The following is a 23,319-nucleotide window of genomic DNA, read 5'->3' on the forward strand; positions in this document are numbered from 1 at the left end:
CAAAAGATATAATATTTTTTCCATGCAACTTCAGGTATCCCCTGAAATCCACCCATGAAACCCTATTCTGTACCCGAGGCTAAAAACCCATATCTTAAATGTATTTTGTCCTTGACAATGCCTACGTTCACCCCATTACACATTGCCTAAAATGATCTTTCTCTTCATTGTTAGTCTTGAGACTCACTCTTCCTTCATGTCTTCACTGGGTAATTCATAAAGTTTTATCAATTGCCTTCTCTGTGTCAAGTACTGTGATAATTGATTAGGATACCAAGGTAAAAGGCAGTCTCAACTCTCAAGGAACTCACACTTTAATGGCTTCAATTCAAGTCCTGTCTTAGTGATGACAAATTATTTAACCTTTCCAACCTCCACTAATTGCTTCTTCCCCTGATTTATTTTAACTCTTATTGTCTGTGCATTTCACACTTAGCACATGTTAACCTTCATTAGTTTAATATATATAGTCTGTCTTTTCATCTGGATCATATGACCTTTCAAGACTAGAGACATGATTTATGTTTCTTTATATCTTTTAGAGCTTATCCAAATGTATTAGCTGTAATAGATGAAAAATAAATATTTACTTTGCTATACATATAGCTCTTGGGAAGAAATAGTAGTGAAGAAGATAGGTATCATGAGACCACAACCATAAGCATAACTTGCTTTGGCTCCCTTCATCTACTCACTTTTTAGTTTCTACTCTCTGCCAAGTATTATGTTAGGTGCTGGAACTACAAAGACAAAAAATAAGCAAACAGACAAGTATGGATAAATAAAGGTTGAGTAAATAAATAGATAGATGAATGGATGGATGGACTAAACAGGCTCTACCTTCAATGATTTTAAACTATATTGAAGAAAAAGAACATATATGCAGAAAAGTAAAAAAAAAAAAAATAAAGGAAGACATATGTTGTTGGAATCCTTACTAACTGCTAACTAATTAGAGTTGATCTAATCTTACAAGAAGATGTTTTGGGCAGAACCTGAAACAAGGTACTAAGTAGAACTACCCATAATCCCTCTCTCTGGAAGGAGCATAAATAGGCCAATGGGCCAGTCGGAGAGCTCGAGAGAGGAAGACGCTACAAGTCGAGATTTCACCGGAATGACATGAAGACTGGAGCTGGGGAGGCTGAAGAAAGCAGAAGCAGAGGCTGAAGGACCAGACCTTTGGATTTAAAGACATTTGGAGAGAGCTCTTGGAACCAAGCAGAGAAATAGGCCCCTAAGCTAACCGGGCTATACTAGAGATAATAAAAGATCTGAACTTTGATCACCTGGCTGTATTTTGAAGAAGAAAAAGCTCAACACATTTTGGCGCCCTGAACGTGGGACAAACAGACAAACAGAGTGGAAAAGCTCCGATCCTGATTCAAGTGGAAAAGCTCCGATCCTGATTCAAGTGGAAAAGCCTCTGATCCTGATCCAGTGGAAAAGTCTTCTTGACCCAAAAATTAGAGTGAGTACAACAAAGAAATTTTGTTAAAAGAGTTAAAGTAGAATTTCAGCTAAGATGGGACAGATATTTAGAAAACAGCCTGTTTCTGTTCAAGGAAAATGTTTAGAGAGCATTATCAAAGTTATGGAAAGCCAAGGTTTAATTATAAGTTTACAGCAAATCACTGAACTTTTACAAACTGTAAAGGACATATGTCCTTGTTTCTCTCTTGATAAGGAATTAGATCTAAATGAATGGAAATTGGTTGGAGAGGATCTTTGTCAATTCTATGATAAAAATGGGCCTAACTCAATAATTAATACATATAATGTAATACAATTGGCTATAAGAAGTTATTTAAGTGATAGAATGATGAAAAGGAAAGTACAGGAGGAAGAAATGCCAACTTTACTAGGTGAAAAGGAGGATGAATCAGATGAGAATGGAGTTAATTACAATTCTGAGTATGATACTTCACAGCAGGAGGAATTAGGTGATTCCACATCTCATGACCCTCCCCCCACAATTAACCCTTCATGGGGGAACAAGGGGGAGGGAGAGAGACAGAAACACAGTCAGCTTCTCCTGTAAAGCAGAATTTAAAAAGATTAGAAAAAGCATTAATTAAAGCAAAAAATGAAGGAGATCCTGTGATTGAAGAGCTCAACTCCTCAGGTCAAAAAGAGAGAAAATACACTCCTTTTAATTTGGGAAAAATTAAAGATTTGAAAAAGGGTTGCACTCTTTATGGGGCTACATCATCTTATGTGAAGATGTTACTGGATAATTTGTCTTATGAAATCCTAACCCCGAATGACTGGAAATCCATAGTGAAAACTTGTCTAGAACCGGGACAAAATTTATTGTGGCTTTCAGAGTTTCATGAATTATGTAGGATTCAAGCCCAACGCAATAGACAAACAGGAGCTATTGTACAAGTTGCTTTTGACCAACTAGCTGGTGAAGGTCAGTATGCAGAGAATTCAGAACAAATTTATTATCCCATAACAGTGTATGAGCAAATTTCTAAGGCTGCAATAAAAGCTTGGAATTCTCTCCCTGGACAGAAAGATGGAAATAATGCTTTCACAAAAATAGAGCAAGGTCCCAATGAAACTTTTGCAGATTTTGTGGGACGTTTACAAACAACTGTAATAAGAACCATTGGAGACAATGCAGCAACAGAAATAATGACTAAACATTTGGCTAAGGAAAATGCCAATGTGGTTTGCAAAAGAATTATATGGGGGCTAGACAAAGATGCTCCTTTAGAGGAAATCATAAGACGCTGTGCTACAGTGGGCACAAATGCTTATTATGCCCAGACTATGATGAACATGGAAAGACAAGGTCCTTCTTGGCAGAGGAATTCTAGAGAAACTCGTCGATGTTTTCAGTGCGGAAAAGTTGGACATTTGAGAGCTCATTGTAGATATGGAGATAGAGTGAGAAGACAGGGTGAGAGAAAACCCAAAACCCCATGTCCAAAATGTAACCGAGGCTTTCACTGGGCCTCTAAATGTATATTGACCCAGAGGAATGAGAGGCAGGGCCCAGCTCTAAAGTATCAATCAAAGGACAGGTGGGGCATGATAGCAGCTGAGGTCACACCCAGAGAGACTTTAGAAATTCAGGATTCTGATGTCATCAACCAACAGAAAAGCAATCAGGATTACAGTTGGGAAGAATACAGGCCTTTTAAGACAACAAGACAATATCCAATGCAAACGACTCCAATGTAATTACCAGATGATGAGGAGAAATCCCAAATTTGGTAAATAGAAGGGAATTAGATTAACTGCTTGGGGAAGAGGATCTGCTTATATTTCCACAGATGGAGAAAGAATCAGATGGTTGACTATGAAACTGTTAAAAAGACTTTTAAAAGCTTCAGGAATCATTGGATTCCCTAACACAAGATGAAACTGTTTTACTTCTTGAAAAACCAGCAAGAATCATTGGGTTCCCTGAGATGAAAAATTGTTGATGAGACTTTTGCAGTACTTCAGGGCTTACAGGAACTATTGGATTCCTGGCACATGAACTAATGGACAATGGAATCCTATTGGACTGTTTCTAGGACTTATGGACATGTGTAAATTTTTAGGTTGATTCATGTTGTTACATTACTACTAGCCTGTGTTATATTGCTATGTACTTATGTAAATTATGTATAATGCCTCCCATATTGATGGATTTATGTATACCATGTATATCTGTTACAAAGTTCTGGCCTATATTGATGGATTTATGTGTACCCCCTCAGAAACCCCCTATGTTTTAAAACAAAGAAAGGGGGAGATGTTGGAATCCTTACTAACTGCTAACTAATTAGAGTTGATCTAATCTTACAAGAAGATGTTTTGGGCAGAACCTGAAACAAGGTACTAAGTAGAACTACCCATAATCCCTCTCTCTGGAAGGAGCATAAATAGGCCAATGGGCCAGTCGGAGAGCTCGAGAGAGGAAGACGCTACAAGTCGAGATTTCACCGGAATGACATGAAGACTGGAGCTGGGGAGGCTGAAGAAAGCAGAAGCAGAGGCTGAAGGACCAGACCTTTGGATTTAAAGACATTTGGAGAGAGCTCTTGGAACCAAGCAGAGAAATAGGCCTCTAAGCTAACCGGGCTAGAAGAAAAAGCTCACCACAATATGTAGGGGGTGGACTCTAACAATTGTATAATTAAGATAGTCTTTCTGTAAGATATGGAACTTTATTGATTTTTAAAAGCAGCTACAAATTCTAAATGACTGAGCAGGGTAGAAGTATACTACAGAACCCTGTGCAATGATAATATCCAGCTCATCAATGAAGAATCCGAGTTTCCTAATGAAAAGTGTAAACAAAAACCTCAGCAAAAATGAGAAAACTGATTGCTTAAAAGCAGAGCTGACTTTCAATAAAGTAATCAGCTTTACAGAAAGAATCAAAATAATATCAAAATAAGTAATATATTAGGGAGAAGATTTGGCTGAAATCTTATATTCTTTTTTGTTTTTAAAGGAATTAGAAATTTATATATCTCCAGCTAAAGGTTTCTCTCTGATTATAGGAGAAAAACAAAGGCATTAAAGTTAATTATCACTTTAATAGACATCAAATTAGAAACTCTAAAACTTTGATAGGTTCAAATTCTGTGTCTCTTTCTCTTTGGTATATAAGCATTCAAATTAATGAGGATTTGTTATTCAACTTGCTACAAAATCATGGTGCAATCAAAATGCATCATTTTTTAAAAAAAAACTTTATTTCCTAAAATGGAAATTATTCCTAAATGTAATAATTTATAGCCATGTGGTGATATTTATTGAGAAATGTATGAAAATGATGCTCTATCTTGACGTTCTGTTCAGTAATCAGTCTCAAGTCTGTCTAACATAACAATAGATTTAAATGTAGAATTAATGAAACTGGCTTTTTTTCAGTTATTAAGTTGGTAAATTTTTAAACATTTATAGCCTATATATTCCTTAAGATTATCAAAATCCTAAGTTTTTTTTTGTTTTGTTTTGTTTTTTTTGCTGGGTTTTTTAATGTTTTATGCATCAAAAGTGTCCAAAAGATAGAAAACAATGGCATATATCTATAATTCCTGTTACTGGGGAGACTGAGTCTAATTGATTATATAAGTTTGGAAGTTCTGAGCTATTATAATTAAAAAAAAACTGATGTATATCTGCATGAACTCTGGCACTGAGATCGTAAGACCCCCCAAAGTAAGAATTCACTATTTGATAGGTCTACATTTGAAACAGAGTGAGTTGTAGCTGATGGATTAAGCAAAATGAAATATATCTAAGGACAGTCAATATAGAAATTTCTTCTGTTTCAAGAAGAAGAGTTTTTGTTCTTTCTTTTTCAATCGGGGGGTGGGGGGAATTGAGAGGGAAAGAAAATCATACAATTTAATAATTTTTAAATAAAAGTACTTTAATTTCCATTTGGTACAATTCATGATCATTTCCCTCCCCCCAACAAAAATTTCCACTAACCAAACAAATGGATATCCATTCCTTAATTGATAACCTTCAATGAAAGTATTTTTTTGTGGCACCCATGGCTTTTAATTGTTGAGTAGTTTTGCCTAATAGCACGCCTAAATTTCCCTTTACAAGTCCCATTCACTTATCCTGGTTCTCGTCTCTAGAAGCAAAGCGAACAACAACCAAAAAAAAAAAAATCTTTCTTCCACATGGCAGCATCTGAAATATTTGAACACAATGTTAGGTCATTATATTTAGCTAAAAATAAAGGTCCTAGAGGAGGGAGAAAGGATAAGAATGAAGTGCTTGTGTAGGGTAATTAATAAGGGCAACATTTAGGTAGCCCTCTTTTCTGAGAAAAAAGCAGGAGCAAATGAACTCCTTAAAAAGTGTTGAGGTGTGAAAGATGTTGAATACAGGAATTTCTAATAAACTGAATTTCAAATGAATACCTTCTCTTAAGATAAATAAAAAACTAGGTTCTAAACGTGAAAGCTGAAATGCATTTATGAACTTGAGAAGACAAGTTATAGCACAGTAGTTATAGATACAGTAGTAAAACTTCAATAAAAGTAGGGTAGAAGAAACTGGAGTAATTGAAGTTGTGCTCCCCAAAATTTTAATGGATATAACAAAAGAAAGCAGCTATTTCTTTTTCTAATAAAAACTCATAAAATCTTAAAATCTTAGAGTTGGAAGGAACTTTACAGGTCATTCCACTCAACCTCCCACCCTTTGTACTAGATTTCATGACATGAAATGAAATTTATTATTTAACTATATTTATTTTTATTCAAAACAGTATTCAGATAGTATTCCAAATAGATGAAAGTCATAATTATATCAGACTTATGAGAACACTTATTTCTTTAAAAAAACTCAAATGATTCAAAGGAAGAGTTTTATTTTTATTCACTTTCTTTTTAACAGCATGAAAAACAACTTTTGAATTGAAAAGAAATAACCAAAGATATTTACTTTGATTATAAGCTGTTATCTGGCATGCTTTTAAAAATATCTATAGATATCATGTTCTTGTCCAATTGAGTTCCTAATTAAAAGAGAAAATATATAATTTAATATCTTATTATGAGAAATGCTCTTTAAAAGTTCATCTTTCTGAGCCCTAAAATTTTATTTGAAAAATAATAGATTTGGGATAACTGACTTGGAAGATGTCATCTTATTCCAATATTCTACAATTATATCATTTTGCACTGGTTCGTGTCAAGATGATTTGCTAATGAAAAAAATATATATATATATATATGATTATCACTGGATTTTGATTTTTACTCAATTTTAAAATATGAAAGAGAACCAGATCAGAAATCATCCATGGGTGAAGCTAAGGGAAAGCTTCTCAGTCAAACAAGGGAAATATGAAATCACAAAAGATAAACTCAAGACTTTTGATTTTTTTGTAAAATGTTTCAGAACAGAATAAGAAAAAAAATCAATACAGTTAGAATAATATGGGAAATTCTTGATTGGGGGGAATAAATCTTTGTATGAAGTATTTCCTTAAGGTTCTGATTTCCAAAATCTATAGGGAACTAAAATAAACATAGAAGTAATATGACCAAACAGTTCTTAAAAGAATTGGGATTTCCAGACACCTATGTTTGAGGGGCTGGTGGCATTTAGTGACAAAAATGTCCTATATGTCTGCCAAGCAAAAATAATCAATGACCCAAAGGTTGCTGACAATGTATTTGGATAAATATGGAAAAGGAATGATTTATCCTTCACCATTTTCTTTCCTTTGTGACTTTGAGTTACCTCTGAGAGTCAGGCAAGAGAAGAGATAGTCTCAACTTACATAGGCATAGTAACTGAAAATGTGATTGCCTTTCTTATTTACCTCTCTGATTTTATGCAAATGAGTTTTCTGAGATATTAACATCTAGGAAACCTTTTGAGTTCAGAATATCCAGAAACTCATTAGGTTCCATTAGTAGTAAGAACTGAACAGTGGCAGAAGCTATAACAATGGTCACCATAACAGTAGTGACTAATAGCAGAGGAAACAGCTTCAAATAGATGTTGAAATACACTTACCAGTGTATGAGTGAAGCTTTAGGACTACTAGTTATGGAGATAAGTAATGGCTATGATCCCTGGAAAGATAGCAATCCTCAGAGGGCAGCAAAGAGATATATCTAAAAGAAACTTCAAAATAACTCTATAAGGGGAGCAAAGAACTTCAAGGTCTTCAAGGTGCTACATATAATCTCTACAGGAATACTTCACTACCATTATCTGAGCCCATTCTCCTCATATTATATTGTATATATGGTAGAAGATATCCCAAGTAACTTGGTAGGGAGGATAATAATAATATAATGATTATATATGTATTTATTATGTGAAGAACATTAATCAATGTAAGCATTTTTTATATTTTATCTTATCTTGCCAAACGATCTTCAGACTCTTTCTAAGACAAATCAAATGGAAGTGATTCACTTTTCTGGCATGGCGCTGATATACTGTTCAGGTATCACCGGCATACAATAACAGGATCAGTTTGGTAGTCAATCTAATAAATCTCCTCTCCCATACTTTCCTTGAAACCTCCCAAAAACAGAACTTGGTCTAGCAATGTGTGTGTCAATGTCATTATCAATCTGTACATATTTGGAAAATTTATTGACATGATAAATGAACTTAACCACAGCATTGAAAACTTCATCATTTGATGTAACTGAAGCTTCCACAAATAGATGGTGTAGTGCTGGCTTATGGAGTATCTATGTTTTCTTGGTGATAATTGTTAGGCCAAAATTAGCACAAGAAGTAAAGCTATTTTTTAAGTAGTCATTTTCTTTTTCCATTTCACAAATTCTGTTTTCCTGGGAGCTATTTATCTTTTTGATTTCATAAATTCTGTTTTTCAGGGAGTTGTTTTCTTTTTCCATTTTGTTAAATCTATCTTTTAATGAGTTATATGACTTTTCCAAACCCTCTTGCAAAGTCATTTCCTTTCTGCATTTTTCTTCCAGCTCTCTTTTAAAAACCTCATTAATTTCTTCTTGGAGAGCTTTGTGAAAAGAGCAATTTATATCATGCTTTGTGGTTTCATCTAGAGATAATCTGCCTTTAGACTCTTCAGGGTTGAAATCTGTTCTTCTCTTTCACCATAAAAATTGTCTATTGTCAGAGTTCTCTTTGCCTTTTTACTCATTAACAACAACAACAACAACAACAACAACAAAACCTTGGGATCTGCTTTTAGGGCAAGGGAGGTTTTCCAAGCTTTTTCTACAAGTAGTACCGAAGCAGAGGTGGGTATGCTGGGTCAGTGATGACTCACTCCCAGTACTGAGTGGGCAGGGCCAGGTTTCATGTGTCTCTGGCACTTTGGGGTCACTCTTTATCTTTTGTGTTTGTGTTGGATGTCTTATAACTTCTCTGCTGATCCACTGGCTTTCAACCAGGGCAGAGAGTCAATACTGCAGTAGAATCCTCTCCCTATATTCTCCCCTGCTCAGAGTCTGCACTACCCTGTGGAATTCTCTCCCTGCCCTGGGTCTGCACAGCATGTTCGGACATCCATGCTCATTCTGCTTGCACTTGGCCATCTCCCTCTGTACCTGACCAAAACTGACCTTTGTCTGAAAATCTTTGAAATTATCTTCTGCTGATAACTTGTTGCACTCCCAATATTTGTGGATTCTGCCAGTGCAGAACTAATTCAGAGGCTGGATTTGGTAATTAGCTGAGGGTCATGGGAGAAGATCAGAAGAAGTGTGCACCATCTCTATCATCTTGGCTCTGCCCTCCTGATTGGATTATTGATCCTGAAGATCATTCATTAATGAAATGATCTCAACCTCACAGGAAATCGCTACTGGTGTGCTTCAGAACTTTGTCTTCAACTTTGTTTTGTTCATTTTTATTCAGTGATTTAGATAAATACATGGACATCTATGAATATCTTTCAGTTGAGAAAGACGTTGATATTGTAAATGATAGAATCTAGCTTCCTAAAAATTTCACTATCTCAGATACTGTGCTGATATAAATATAATATAAAATTTGCATAAACACAGAACAAAGGAAACATGACAAGGAAATAATTCCTGTGAAGAAAAAAAAAAAAAGACCTAGAGATTTTAATGCAACGCAAACTCAACATGGGACAACAGTGTATTATGGAAGAAGGAAATTCATTCATTCTTCATCTGCATTAATGAAAAGATAAATAACTCCCAGAATTAGGAGACTATAGTCCAACTCTCTCCAATCTTGTTTCTAAAATCCTGGAATATTAGAGTCAGTTCTAGGCATTACACTTTACAAAGGATATCTACAATCAAAGAGTTGTACTGACAAGAATGACCACAAGGGTAATCGTAATGAAAACAATGCTGCTTGAAGATCAAGTGAAGATTAAATCAAATAAATTCAATAAGCATTTAGGAAATTTGGAGTCTTCTGTGAATTTATTGTTTTACAGCAAAATGCCCAACACAGATTTTCATAAGTGCCAAACAATCAGATGTGCAAAATAGTATATATAGTGCTTAAGTACAAATGGGAGACATGATTATTTTAAAATAAATACTTAAATACAAATTTATGGTCCTACAAAAGAGGCTTTAAACTAGATTATCTAATTTGATTTGCCTCCTTGGACACACAGTAACTGTTATTTGTCACAAAAACCAGTAGAATCAATATATTGAGTCATCATCAGTTCCACTTTGTGAATAATGGATCACAATAAACGAGTCCCCTTTTCTACAAGCTTTTCCTGGCTTTTCTACAAAAATGATCTAGGTTGGATAAAAACACAACAGGAATTTCTTAAAGGTCGTAGTCCAAAATGCTAACAATAGTTAAATATTCTACATGATCTATATTCACTGGTTCCATTTTTAGTACTTAGATAACTTTCTTCAATTCATCATACAGGACAAGCATGAAAGCTTCACCCATGCCTCTAAGAACCCTGGACCAGGTACCCTTGAAGTAAACCTTGCCTCTCTCATCTTCAGCAATCTTCCTTTAGCAGTCAATTGTCCCAGTGAACATGATATCAGTTCCTTTGCACCAGAGAGCATCAATATTTGCCACCTTACTATATTAAAGAGATAGGATACCCCACTTGCCATAGCACCCACATTGTACAATCATCCAACTTATCACAATATGAATGTTCTTGGGATCTGGAACTATACCTTTTGCTAAGTCATAGATCCCAAAATAGACTGCCCTGTAGGTAATGATGCTCTGTACTAAGACATTGAAATCTTGATATAAGCCATGAATTCCATTAGACTTAGTGATTTTTCACAAGACAGTCTCTCAGACCTCTGAATTCTCTCTCAGGATCAGATTTTTCAATATCAGCTGTCACATGGGTTCTTGTAAAATCCAAGAGATAGACAAAGGAGAGAGAAGTGTCTCCAGCAGCACTACCAGAAACAAGATTGCCAGAAAAATACCTCTAGAATTGTGTGTGCTTGCCCACTCTTCCCCAGAATACTTGCTAATGCTTATCCTTAAAGGCAAAGATAAGGGCCTGGGTAGAAAAATATCTGATGACATTTATTAAGTTACCCCACCAGAAGGAAAGCATTTCTTCTCCTTTGGAATTCATTATGCCCTTGTGCTGCTTATCTGCATTAATTTGTTCACTTGCATTTTGCACCTGTAGTAGTAGTTTGACTCTCTCGATCAGGGTCACCAGTCTTAGAGATAGCAGCAGCCATGCCACCAGACAAGAAGTTTTTGGTGAAGGAGATGGTCTGTTCTGTAAAGGTTACAGAGGATGAGGGTGCTGGGATTGTAGCAAGAAAGCCGATAGAAAAAAAAAACCCAAAAGCTGGGGAAATCATTGCAGCCTTCACAGGCCCTTGTTACAACTTGAATCCAAAGAGCATTTATGAATTATTTAGTATGAGTCAGATACTTTGGTCTCCTATGGATATATATACTTTAGCATTTGCTACTATTGTGGGTGAAGAAGAATGAGCTTGGCAATGACTTAGTGAGTTTCAAAGGTCAGGAAAGAAAGCCACTAAGAAATATGGTAGTAGAATCCAGATTGATGATGATGATGATTTGTAGGCAGCCAGCCTAGCATTGAGGCTTCAAGAAGCAAAAAGTGACTTTTGAGACTCAGCTTAGTTGTAGTTGAAGTGCTGATTCTTAGAAATTGCATACAATCAGCCTATTTTCTCCAAGGAACCGAAGTGGTATAAGGAAGAGTAAGTCCTTCAAGTATATATGTGAGACGAGGAGGTTTGAATTTCTATTCTTGATATTTCTTTGAAGAGAACATACCTTTTAATGTATGCTGGATAAGTGGATAATCATGGATGAATAATGTTGGGGTTAGAAAGAATATACTGGAATAGGTATTCAAAAATATAGCTTTAGAGAAAAGACATTCCAACCCTGCAAATCAGAACTATGAAAGGAATCTGTAGCCAACTTTACCCTAGAAAAATCAGGTAGAATATCATAATTCTAATATACTGAAGGTATAAAGATTAAAAATGACAGATTCTATCCTTAAGAAACTTACAGTACAAAAATTAAAACTGTCTGGAAAAAAGGAGAGGCCATGAAAATGTATGAACTTTAAAAATTTCATATACTCTAAGTTAATAGGCCCTGTTGATATATATATTTGCTTTCCAAGTTTAGGATTCACTGTGATATAAGATACTACATATTTTCCAAGGTGCTAGATCCTCATACAGACTCATACACACTTCATGAAGAACAGAAATAATGTAATATTGCTTATATAACTTGAATGAAAGGGATCATCTTCACAAACAGAATCTTGATATAAACATATATTGATAGGTAATTTTTTTTGTTTACATAAAGATTCTGTTCTTAAAGATGACCCCTTTCATTCATGTTATTTTCAATTATTTGGGCATATTTCCATTATTATTGTAAAGCTGAAAAAAATTGGAAAATAAATATTTATTTATATTGTCACAAAACCATACACACAAAGCTCCTAATTGAGCTGTCTTCCTCTGCTGATTACAATGGCCTTTATATCTCTATTTCATATTATGAAATATGAATTTTATATTTAAACAATGATCATAGTTTATGGATAAGAATTATCTTTGTTTACTGTCCTTGAGGACCTACTTAGTAATAACATGGAGAACTCATAATTGACATTTACATAACATTTCAGATATATAATTTCATTTGGTTCTTATAAATTGTAAAATAGGGTAAACATTATCATTTTCAAAGTGCTCAGAGATGTTAAGGATTTTGTTCCAGGATAACACAGCAAGTAAACAATGTAGTTTGGACTTAATAGCACTTCTTCTAACTCCAAGCCCAGTACCGTTTCCCTACACCAGAATTCCTTTCACATCATCTTGGTAAGAGGACTGATATATTCTCATAATCAACTTATAATATAATAATTAGGAAGCCAAAGTTAGGATATTAGTTTTAGTTCCAAGCCTGGTATGTATGAAAATATCTAAAGTTTTATACAGTAATCATATAAATATAACCTGTGTGGCCATAACTTGTATCTTATCTAAATGTGACTATTTCAGGTTTATTTGGCTCAAAATAAAATATAAAAACTTCTTTACAAAGTGAATCCAGTTCCTTAATTCTATGATTCCTTCTCAAGGCCTCCATATCTAAATAATTCTCTCATGCTATAGATGGGAGTTTAGGAAATAACATCAAGGCATTCACAGTTCAAATAGTAAGAAGAATAAAACCTCTTTTGTGCCAGAAGACATATTACTTTTTCAGGTAGAATTCATTAATCTTATTTAAAATAAAATTGAGTTGTAATAAAAATAGTTTCAATGTTAAATTAATAGAAATAAAATGATAAACCACAAATATATGCTACTGTTAATCATCAATTAGCAAAAAGAGGTCAAAAAGATTTCTAAGGATCCTTACATCCCTAATATTTTGTATTCATAGAATTAAAGTTTTAGAGCATGGAAAAATATTAGATATCATTTAGTGAAATTCTCTCATCTAATAAATAAGGGAACTAACTTGAATTCCTGAGGATTTACAGGGAGCAAATAATAGAGGTGGAATTAAGAACTGAAAATCCTGACTTACAAATCAGATGCTGTTTCTTCCTAATTAAAACTAAAATCTTATGATTCCATTTTTTTAATTGTTCTAAAATAGCAAAGTACTTTCCTAATAAATTATTCCCATGTTAATTATTTTTAAAAAGGAAAAAAAGTTCCTAGAGTAATTTTAATAGAATTGTTTATAATATTTTTATTTCAAATAATAGTTTTATTTTGTTAGTATAATAAAACTTATCCCCCTCTTTATTTTTCCATGTGTAACCTATATACTCAAAAATCATAGCCAAGAATCATCATTCACTTATTCATTGAACAAGAATGTATTATGTCTGTTCTATGCAAGGTAACTTTTCATAAAGTCAATATTTTTGCAAATTGAAATAAATGTATTTCTCCTGCAACCTGGTAGAACAGGCTTGTAAATTCCCATTGAGATGACTACAAAATAACATTTATTTTCTCTAAATGTTCTGATATTAACTCATAGAATTGGAGAGTTGGAAGAGATTACAAAAGTCTTCTAGTTCAAACCTGATGCTTTATATGCTGTATAAGTTATGTTTACTTAATCCCCTGGTTTTATAGACTAAGAAAACTGAGTCCCTCTATTGAAATAATTTGCACATGATGCCAAGATATTTATTCATATTAAATGTGCAATGATCAGTGCTTCCAAAAAGTATGCACATTATAATTTTTCACTTTGGATGACACAAGATATGATCAGCTTTGTAAAAAGATTGTATGAATTATAAAAACATTAGTGAAGAACAAGGGATGAGATATTCCTCTTTGTAGATACAAAATTGCAAGACATCATCGTTAGTGTAAATTGAAGGAGGTATCCTCATTTATAGATAAAAGTAGGATATTCTGGTCATCTAAATGAGCAAAGTTTTTTTTTTTTCTTGACTCCATTGTAACTTAGCTCTCACTCACTGTTTTTCAATCAAGCACTGGTTGCATTTAATACATGAGCTCTGGTAAAGTGCTACTTACTTGGACAATCAGGTCCACCTAGGTTATCAAAGCCTGTAGCATTAGGGAACAAGCTCTGTCAAGTCACAAAATCATAGTAAGTTGGAGTTGGAAACTACCACAGTGAATATCTACTCCAATCCACGCTCAAAAGTAATCATCTTACAGTAAACACATTCCCTAGAGTAACTGTCTAGTTTCTTTCTGAACTCACACCTCCAGTAAGAAAAGATGTCATAACTTCCCAAAGCAAAGCATTTAAATAACTCTAATTGATGGATATATTTTTTTTCCTTAACCAAAAGCCTCATTGCAGAACTATGGTTCTTGGTTCTACCCTCTAGGGAAATGGGAAAAATCCTCTTCAACAAGAAGCAGTTCAAATACTTGAAGACAGATATCCTCCCCCCCTCCTTCTAGGCTTTCCTATCTCCTTGTTCCTTCAATTAAACCTCATGTGACATGACATCAAGGCCATTGACTCATTCATTCCTATTATAGATTATGTTCAGTTTACCAAATTATTAGATTGTGTTAAAATGCTAAATTCCAGATTCTACCAGTTTTTCTAAGTTGAAAAGGCAGGCCTATGATGGATTTTGTTTCTGTACTCTGAGGATCAAACCAGCTAATTTTAATCACTCAACAAGGATTTATCAAATATGTATTATGTGTCAAATATTGACCTAGACTTTGTGAATGAAAAAGTAAAGATACAAACAAATCACTCTCTGTCCTCAAAGAGCTTATATTCTATTGGGAAGAAATAATATGTATAAAGGTAATTCAATATAAAGTAAAACTACATTAAATAAAGACTAATACTTGCTGAACTACAGAAAAATGACTATTCCAGCTCACCTCTCAAAGGCATCTATATGCAGAAGTATATCTACATTCTGCATTCATGAAAGGAGAACCCATACCTTATATATCACAGATCCTTAAAATATTGAATATGGAAAAACAACCCACATTGTACTTAGAGATATAAATGATACAAGGAAGAAAGAAGACTATCTCTATCTTCTTTCCTTGTAAACTAATTGATGAGATTGAAAGTATATATGTAAAAGAATAATTAAAATACTAAATATAATAAGCTAAATATTAAATGAAGAGAAGTTAGACAGATAGGAAGGAAGGAAGGAAGGAAGGAAGGAAGGAAGGAAGGAAGGAAGGAAGGAAGGAAGGAAGGAAGGAGGGAAGGAAAGAAGGGAAGAAAGTCATATGAATAAATCAACTTATTTGCAGTTACATGATCTAGGAACTCTCAAATCCTGGCCTATTCTTAAGATCAAGGTACCAAGCAGAAGAGCCTAGAGCTGCCAAGGATAGAGACAAGGAGCTAAACTAAAACAAATTGATATATGAAGACACTGTCTGCTCAGCAGCAATACCTGGAGGTTTTTCTCTGTAAGAAGAAAAGAAAACAACATTTTGGGCCAACATCTTGCCACAGGAAGGGTCCATGCTAATATAAGAGAAGATACAAAGCCATGATAAAAGTGAAGATCATTAAAAACTGTCCCTTATATTTGGAATGTGAGGTTATGGGAGCAGCGATGTATTTGTATATGGGGAACTAAAGATTATTACTTGTTACAGGAGCAACTCATTAGTGGCTGCTGGATGTTATCAGAGCCACCTGCCAGTGGCTGCTGGGGATCCAACTCAGACCAGCAGAATGGATTCCCTTCATGTGAGAGGATGATAACGGTACAAGGAGAATGAGAGGCAGTTGCATTCTCTGACCTCTCTCCTCTTTCCTCTTGCCTTCAATTTATTTCATTCCCAACCCACAAGCAACAACTGTGTCAGTAAAGGTTGATTTGCAGTTCCTTCAGGGTTGTTATGATTCACAGCTGTGGGGGCTTTTGGAAAATCAAAATGCCCCTTCACACTTAGGGGTGGTCCTTAACAATTACTGATTGATTTATATTTTTTTCCCCTTGCAAACCATTCTCTCTGAAGTATTTTGGCTATTTGATTAATATATAATTCTTAGTAGAAGAGGATATTCATTAGTCCTGAGGGTATTCCAGTCAAACTTCATGGAAGGCCTCTAATTTGACCTGTGCTTTAAAAGTAAACTAAGATTTCAGATAGTGGAGAGAAGATAAAACAGCATACCCAATATAGGCAGCCATGAAAATGAAATGCAGAAGGCCAGAGAGAAGTTACTGTTGAGAGGTAGATCAGTTCAGCTTAAACTAATGGTTTGTGTAGGCAAATAGAGGGTGAACCTGGAAATGTCACAAAGAACCTAGTTGTAGATAATCTTAAAGGCTAAGGACTTGGGAAATTTTCCTACAAGCAATGAAGAACCACTGGTCATTTTTGAGTTATTGCTATCCATTTAGAGAACACTTGTTAATTAACATAACGGGACTTCAGTTGACCATAGCTTTATAATTGGGAATGTGTGTTGTTCCATTAAAAAAAGAAGAATCAAATTAAATGCTTTTGAATTAATTTTGCATTTCACAGTTTTGACATAAATATAGGAAGAAGAATAAAATTTTAATCCCCTTAACAATCAGCAATGCTCAATCTTATCCTTCTAAAGTGGATGTCCTTAAAAATATCCCTGAGTAATTTGAATAAGAACTTCCCTTTCCAGTTTCCTTCCAATAGATTTGTGGGTTTAGGCTACTATGGTTGAGGAAGAGGGAGATGAAGATTTGGTGAAACCTCTAAAGCTATGAAGGTGCAACATGCATGGGAGATTCTTTACCAAGGAACTCCTTGAAGTGGAGACTATTTTTATTTTTGTCTTTGTATCACCATTACCTAGCACATGTCCTAATAAGTGCTTAATAAGTGCTTGGTAATGGATAAATTATCTTCTCAATCAAATATCTTCATAGTTGTGGCAGAATCTTATGGTCCTTCATTAAACTAGGAGCTCTATTCTGAATGCCCGTTAGTTTAAAAATGTCATTCCTAAATGTAACATGTAGAATAAGCAAAAAATCCAGAAGTTGTCTAAACTAAACAAATTTCAGCAACATGATCCCTTCCCATCTTAGTAAAGCATTTCACAAACTTTGAAGTACTATATAAATGCTAGTTATAGTGTTCAGGATTGCAATAACTTTTAGGTCATTATATCACACTATGGCCTCATCCTGAATTTGTAATACACTAAAAATATCAGACATTTTTCATACAAACTGATCTTCTATCATATCATGGGATTTTTTTCTTTTAAATTCTAGCCTAAATTTATATTTATCTTCCCAGTTAGATCAGGGAAATTTCTTTTTAGCTACCTCCCATCCAGAACACATTAGACACCATAAAGCCTGATAGAACAAGTGCTATGGGGTTCCCTTCTAATTCAACTTTTGCCAGCATTTTCTCCTTCTCCCAACCTTGGTGAATATTGACTGCCCATCCTTCTACACTTCTGTGAAAGGGAATTCAAAATCTTGTTCCATTCAGATACTCAGGTCCACTTATTCCTTTCTGAATAGTGATCATTGAGTTTCATTGAGCAACACTGCCCCACCAACAACCACTCTTTTCCTACTCCTAGCAGATATGGCAACCACAATCCTTTTAAATTAGAGGGTTTCTTTTTAATCTTACCTCTCACTACATTTTAATGTATTTTAACTTTTAACATCTATTCTGATGCACCATTGTCAGCTACTTAAGCAGTCCATAATGATCCTTCTTGGTATCAACCATGATGATGCACATTTAGGAATTCTTTTTTTTTTTTTTAATTCTGAATCACAGCTAAATTTACTTATACATGTATTGAATTCTACAATTACAGTGTGAGCTACTTGAGACTAGGAATTATCTTATTTCTCCATTTATATCTGTGAGGCTTAACAACATATTTAGCAAAAAAAGTACATAATAAATATTTTTATTCATTAATTCATAAATCTTATTAGAATTGGATTAGCTCTTTAAGCTGTTAGATTCTGATTCTATCATAAAGCTTGATAACTATATCTTCTCTGCAGAATTTTTCAGTCATTTGAAAATTTTATCAGCGTGCTATCTATGCCATTATAAAAGTAATTTATAAAAATGTTAAATAGCATTGGCCCCAACCCAGATTTTTTGAGTATTCTAATAGACTTCTAAGTTTGACATTAACCATTAATAATTTTGAATCCAGTTATTCAATTAATTCTAAATCCAGCTAATCACAACATTTAACCTAAATTTCTCTAGCTTTTATGCAAAAAAGCAAAATGTGAAAACATTTTATAATTTTTTTTCTCAAATTTTATTTACATCACTCAAGATCTATCAAGTTAACTATGATGTCAAAGAAGGAAATTAGGTTAGGTTAATATGGAATAACTTGTCCTTGATGAAGCTACCATCACTTTCTAAAAAAGATAATCCTCTTCTGCTGTTCCTAGTTCTGTTTCCATTCCTTAGCTTGTTCTCAGCTTTAACATTATTATTGTTATGCTGACACATTGTTTTATTCATTCCTCATCATTTTCCTTTGCTATCATCTTCTGTACATTTAAAAATTCTACTTTTGGGAGGGCAGAGCCAAGATAACAGAGAGTAAATATGATTTTCTTTGATCTCCTTTGACTTTCTCTTAAACCAACAGTAGATTAAATCTCTAAACTGGTTTTAGAGTCACAGAATCCACAAATATTTCAAGCACAGCACATTTACAGAAGTTATCTTGGAAGAACTTCAAGACAGGTCTGTATCAAATGGGCAGAGGGACAATCTGCCAAGCCCAAACCATAGCACAGGGAGTCCAGGAGAATGGAAGGGAGGGTAGGGTAGGGGAAGGAAGAGGGAAGGATCTAGAACAGGGAGTTCAAGTCTTGCAGCTTCCATGCACCTGGGAAACTTCAGTGAACCTCTTAGGCTACTCTGTCCTGTTGCAAGTGAGTGATATAGCAGATTTGCTACAAAAGACAAATTGTAAACCACTAAGTCCTGGAAAAACATAAAACCTAGTCATGATTACCTAGCACTGGAAGTCTATCAGCAGAACTACCCCAGGACAAACTAAACCATATGTAATTTTTTTGTGTGTGTGTGAGCAGACCTGAAGCCTAAAAAACAAAGAAACAAAAACAAACAAATGAAAAACCTCTCACCATAGACAGCTTTTATGGGGAGAAAGAAGAACAGATCTCAAATCCTGAGGTTCCTAAAGGCAAATCAAGTCCAGATGAAGCCTTAAAGTAAGATATGAGCTAGTCTCCATTTCAAAAGACTTACTTGGAAGATATCATAAAGGATTTTAAAAGAAAGTTAGAAGAAAAATGGGGAAAGGAAATGAGATCTTTACAAGAAGGGATGAGGAAAGCATATAACTCTCCACAAAATAGATTTGATGAAATGGAAAAAGCATATAACTCCTTACAAAATAGATATGAAAAAGACAACCAATTCATTGAAAAACAGAATTTGTGAAATGGAAAAAAAATGCAGTAAACATTTCAGTAAAACAATTCAATTGACCAAATACAAAAGGAGTTAAAAAAGGTCTCTAAAGTGGTTTTAGAGTCACAGAATCCACAAATATTTCAAGCACAGGACATTTACAGAAAATAATACAATAAAATAAGAATTGAACAAGTGGAAGTAAATGACTCAATAAGACTTCAAGAATCAGTCATACCAAAAAAAAAAAAAAAAAGTAGAAGAAAATATGAAATAATTCTTACAAAAAACCAAAAATTTGTTTAAAAACAAATAGATCTAGGAGAGACCATCTAAGCATTATTGGGCTTCCTTAAAGCCATGATGAAAAAAAAAGAATCTAGATATTATCTTACAAGAAATTATAAAGGAAAACTGCCCTGATGTCTGAGAATCAGAAGATAAAAAAGCCATTGAAAGAATTCACTGATCACCTCCTGAAAGACTCCAAAATTAACTTCTGGGGCAGAGCCAAGATGGCGGAGCAGGCACACACGACTCTCTAAGCTCCTCTCATTACCCTCATAACCAAATATTTAATCCAGCCTCAAAAATAACTCTTCACTGCTTAAATTCATGAAGATAAGAAGCACTACAACTTACCAGCTGATCCGAAAGCTCGCCAGGAAAGGTTTGTCCTGAGGGGCCAGGAACAGAGTAGCACAGGCAGCAGAGGCTAGCGTCCTGAGCAGACCAGGGGCGGGGGTGATCTCTGTGGCTAGAGAAGTTATAGGGACCACTCTGCTATAGGCTAACTGCTCTACCTTGATTACAAAGCAGTAAACTGGCAGAGAAGCTAAAGCCTAAAACAGAGGGTCCTCTAAAAAACACCAGAACCTAACGAGATCTGGCTGTAACCCCTCAAACCCGGAAGTGACTCAGGCAGACTTTACCGCAGCCCTGTGGCCACATCCGGCAGTTCTGGAGCTTTTGCGGGGGCAGTTACTAATCTGCAAGTCAGGGGGGCACAGCCTGGGCAACCTCTGATCGGCAGAGTGGGGGGCTCGGCCTGGGGCAATAGAACTTCCCCAGCAGACTGTGCTTCCCGAGCAGACACTTCCTGATCCTGCAAATCCATTCACTGCTCAGCTGCTAATACCCACAGCCCCAGGGCAGGGTTTGGCTTGGGAAGTGAAACTCTCACTGCTAAGTGTCTAGCCCCAGGGCAGTCGTTATCTCACACAGCTGAGGTTCTTTGAAAGGCACTTTCCCAGCCTGGCCCTGCAGGCCTGAGTTACTTTCTGGTGGGGAACTCTTTCCCAGAGCACTCCAGTACCTCGCTGCTTTTTGTAGCCGGTGGACAGGACAACTACCCCGTCCATACACCTTTCATTGCTCTGCAGAGGAAGCTAGTAATCTCCTGGCTCTGAAGGCAGACCTTACAGGCTTTAACAAAATGAGTAAAAAAATCAAAAGAACGATTGATACTTTCTACCCAGAAAGAGAACAGATTTTCAACCCTGAAGAAACTAATAGCAGACAGTCTCCAGACAATTGTTGGTCTCCAATACAAAAGGCTCTCCTAGAAGAGACTATCAAAAAACTTAAAAGAGAGCTAGAAGAAAAATGGGGAAAGGAAAGAGAAGCGATGCAAAAGAGTACAGAAAAGGCACATAACTCATTAAAAGAAAAATTTGATAAAGTGAAAAAAGAAAGCAACTTCCTGAAATGTGAATTGGAAAAGGTAAAAAACAGAGTTTGTGAATTGGAAAAAGAAAATGACTCACTAAAAAAAAAAAAAAAAAAAAAAAAAAAAAAAAAAAAAAATTAGTGAAATGGAAAAAAATTCCATAGAGCAAAACAACTCAATTGGACATATACAAAAAGAAGTAAAAAAAGCTAATGAAGAAAATAACTCGCTAAAAATTAGAACTGAACAAATAGAAATGACTGATTCATTGAGACATCAAGAATCAGTCAAGCAAAACCAAAAAAATGAAAGATTGGAAAAAAAATGTCAAATATTTACTGGGAAAAACAACAGATCCGGAAAATAGATTGAGGAGAGATAACCTGAGGATCATCGGACTACCCGAAAATTATGATGTAAAAAAGAGCCTAGATACTATTTTACAGGAAATCATCAAAGAGAACTGCCCAGAAGTAATAGAACCAGAAGGGAAAATAGGTGTTGAAAGAATTCATCGAATACCTTCTGAAAAAGACCCTAAAATAAAGACTCCAAGGAATATTGTGGCCAAACTTCAGAATTTCCAGACTAAAGAAAAAATTTTACAAGCAGCCAGGAAAAAACAGTTCAAATACCGAGATGCCACAATAAGGGTCACGCAAGATCTGGCTGCCTCAACATTAAAGGATCGAAGGGCCTGGAATCAGATATTCCGAAAGGCAAAAGAACTTGGAATGCAGCCAAGAATAAACTATCCAGCTAAGCTGAGTATGTTTTTCCATGGAAGAAGATGGATATTTAATGAAATAAAGAAATTCCATCTGTTTCTAAGGAAAAAACCAGACTTAAACAAAAAATTTGATCTTTAACAACAGGAATCAAGAGAAGTAGAAAAAGGTAAAAGGAACTCTTGAGAACTGTATTTCTGTTGTGAATATACATAAAAATCATATGTATAATTTGATTTTACCGATATAACATAAAAAAGGGAAGTAGAAATGGAAAGGGGATAGTGCCAGAAAAAGGGAAGAAGGGAGATAAAAAGAGGGAAACTACATGCGACAATGAGGCAGAGGAAACCTATCATATATGAGGGAACTTAGAGAGGGGGAGGAACATTGTGTGAATCCTACTCTCATCAGAGTTGGCTCAAAGAGGAAACAATTGACATATTTGTTTTACACAAATTCTTCTCTCACTTCATTAAAAAGTGGGAGAGGAAAAGGGAAAAGGAAAAAGAGTAATAAGGGAAGGGTACAAGAAAGGGGAAGGGATTCCAAGGGAGGAGGGAGGGATACTAAAGAGGGAGAGCTGTGCAATGTTAGTGGGACCAATAGGGAAGAAGGGAAGGAGGGCAAGAAAAAGAAAAGTATAATCTGGGGATATTAGGATGGCAGGAAATGCAGAATTGGTTATTGTAACCGCAAATGTGAATGGGATGAATTCTCCCATAAAGAGGAGGCGGATAACAGACTGGATCAAAAGTCAGAACCCTACAATCTGTTGTTTACAGGAAACACATTTAAAACAGGGAGATACATATAGACTAAAGGTAAAAGGCTGGAGCAGAATCTATTGTGCTTCAGGTGAAGTCAAAAAAGCAGGGGTAGCCATCCTTATCTCAGATCAAGCAAAAGCAAAGATTGATCTAATTAAAAAAGATAAGGAAGGAAACTATATCTTGCTAAATGGTACTATAGACAATGAAGCAATATCAGTATTAAACATATATGCGCCAAGTAGTATTAAATCTAACTTCCTTAAAGAGAAGCTAAGAGA

The 23,319-nt window shown here is 35.0% G+C and overlaps 1 pseudogene; it reads right to left on the minus strand.

The window, feature by feature from the left end:
* Positions 1-10,326: 10,326 nt before the first annotated feature.
* LOC127546018 (ADP/ATP translocase 3-like) overlaps positions 10,327-23,319 on the minus strand; it is a 48,854-nt pseudogene continuing 35,861 nt past the window's right edge.

The sequence above is a fragment of the Antechinus flavipes genome, chromosome 1 (assembly GCF_016432865.1).
Source record: "Antechinus flavipes isolate AdamAnt ecotype Samford, QLD, Australia chromosome 1, AdamAnt_v2, whole genome shotgun sequence".
NCBI classification, from domain to species: domain Eukaryota; kingdom Metazoa; phylum Chordata; class Mammalia; order Dasyuromorphia; family Dasyuridae; genus Antechinus; species Antechinus flavipes.